Source organism: Pholcus phalangioides, unplaced genomic scaffold (genome assembly GCF_987345545.1).
Source record: "Pholcus phalangioides strain wild (caught in Gottingen) unplaced genomic scaffold, Ppha-v1.0 ptg000024l_1, whole genome shotgun sequence".
NCBI classification, from domain to species: domain Eukaryota; kingdom Metazoa; phylum Arthropoda; class Arachnida; order Araneae; family Pholcidae; genus Pholcus; species Pholcus phalangioides.
In genome coordinates this window covers 29,177,194-29,179,791 of record NW_028301616.1, presented here as the reverse complement: position 1 = coordinate 29,179,791, position 2,598 = coordinate 29,177,194, and positions in this window count along the sequence as shown.

The following is a 2,598-nucleotide window of genomic DNA, read 5'->3' as shown; positions in this document are numbered from 1 at the left end:
GTTGATTATTTGCTAGCGTTTTTATCAAATACTGTCTATTCGTAATTTAGCCTCAGAATTTGTTTGCATTGAGTATGCGTTAAATTAAGAAGAAACAATGAAAAAGGCAAATACACAGTGAAACTTAGATATAATGATACTCTGCAGACACCAAGACAATACTGTTGTAGAGGGATCATCGTTGTATCAAGAGGTAGCATTATCCTCAGTCGCCACCAAATTTATGCTGTTGTTGCTGTCTCTTCTTCTCTATTGTCATTTGCTAATACGATGATAAGATACATTTTTAAGTATTTATTTGCAGTGAAAAATTCTATATTGATTAGTTGATGAATATAGAATTGAGAGTTATTTCTCATACAATGCTTTTGTGTATTACAAAGACAACTTTGCCACAACATCGTTAACACTTTTAAAGGGTAGATCGTGTGAAAAATACAGATGCTATTAAACACCCTGGGGAAAAACAAACACTGGTGGGGTATTTAAACACATATTGAAGCTGATTTCGAATGAAATATAAAAAATGTCGTGGAGGTTTTGAAAAGTCCTCAGAAACTATTGTTATGGAGGGACGTACCGTATCGAGAGGAGTTTGGAATTGTCTATAGTGAAATGTTAAACACGATTTGAAGAAGATATCATTATGGGGAATTTATCATTGAGTATCATTGTAGCGAGGTTTCACTGTACTTCGAAAAATACAACATTTCTAATGCATTTCGACAGTACGAGTGCCATTCGTGGAAATCTAAAATAATGACAATCCACGCTGACCAGGGATCCCATTTGGGTCGGATACCACATTTTTTCCACTTGGTAACCAGGACTTCATATTTGGAATCCAAGCCTAGTGGGATTCCTGGTCAGCGTGGATAGTAGTTATATATTTATCCTCTAAAGGCGGCACCCCATAGGGTGTTGAAATGCATTAGGAATTTAGCCATTTTCTGTATTTGCTTATTTTCGTTGCCCTTGTTTTGTGGTTATATCAGACGAAGGATTATGTATATTCTTTTCCATGCATTAAATTTTGCCAGATAGGCTTGAAGTGGAACCTCATCAAGTGAACTGGCTTCCAAGGCTATGGCAAAAGTGGGGCCTGCTTTCCCCATTAGAAATGTGAGAAAATTACCGAAATGCATGGTCATGTCTATTCTGTCACTTTGATCCCGCTCGGAAAGAAATTTCTGGCTATGACCCTGCTCAGTATAAATCAAAATTTTTTCACGTTATACAAAATCACATCACTATTTTATTGTTGATTGGAAGGAAGTATTTTGAATGTTATTCCGTTACACCTTGATGGGGGATTTCTACTGCTGCCCATGGAGAATGTTATTGCACCATTTGATGAATAATTGCAGAGCATTGCTGTATCCATGAGTATAACAAAGATATTGCATATAAAAGATATTTTAAAGTCTCGCACAATCTGACACCTGAGGGCGCTAGTGCATTAGACATTCGATAGACACAGGTAGGCTTGAATTCTTGCAACATGGCAGCAGCCTTGGTTTTGAACCAAAAGTACATAGTTTTCACCTTCATATGTATAAACATTACAAAACAAAATGATCAGATTATCGATTCTAATAACCTGATATAACTAGAATGTGTACCATATTGTTCCCCTTATGCCAGAAGCACGAATGTGCAATGCCCTTAGGGGAAAAAAAGAACATGGGAAAATAGACGCTTGTGTGTGTGTGTGTGAAAGTTTACTGCTCTCATGCCTATTCATTTTATGGAAGTTATTTTCCATAAAATGTTTTGCAACATGTTTCAATAGGGTACACATTTACATAGGCAGAATTTTGTGAAGGTTTACATTTTTTCCTGCAAAATAACTATAATCTTGGCTTGAGGGGGTTGGAACCCCAAAACCCTGCTTTGCATACGCCAATGCACATTCACGTTTCAGGCAAAACTTGGATATCGGACCAGCTGATGATAAAAAAAAAAGGGAATTTACATTCGTGCTTCCAGCATGTGGGGGGAAGAAACAATATTATTTTCAACCTATAAGCTGTGAAAGTATAGTGAAACAATTTTTATTTTAACCATACTATGCAGATTTTAGTGTACAATTAGTTGGGCTGATGGTGTTCGTATCATAGTTTATAGCCTTCATTTTGTTGGGGGCAAGGGTTTTACAGCCTTTATTTTTTGGTGCAAGGGAGCTTGCTACCCTCATTTTGTAGGCGCAAGGGATTCATGACCTTCATCTGGTTAGCACAAGTTTTCCGCGAAACGCAAATGGTTAAAGGTCTATCTATACTAACATATGGATGGGTTAGTGGTGTATGTCAATAATTCCTCATTATGAAAACAATTTTAGTAAAACCTTTTTCTCTAAAAGTGTCACATGTTAAAAATTTTATGATTTCACAATCAAGTGGCGAACTATTGAAGCTGCGACTTAATTCATTTTTTCTTTCACCAGTTTAGCACTTCTAGATTGCATTTTAGGACTTTGTCAGGATCGTTGAAAATATGATATACACACTGTAACATTAACCCATCCATATCTTGACACAATTCGGCTGCACAAGTAATTAATAATTAATTTAAGAAAAAAAAAAGAACACTGATACA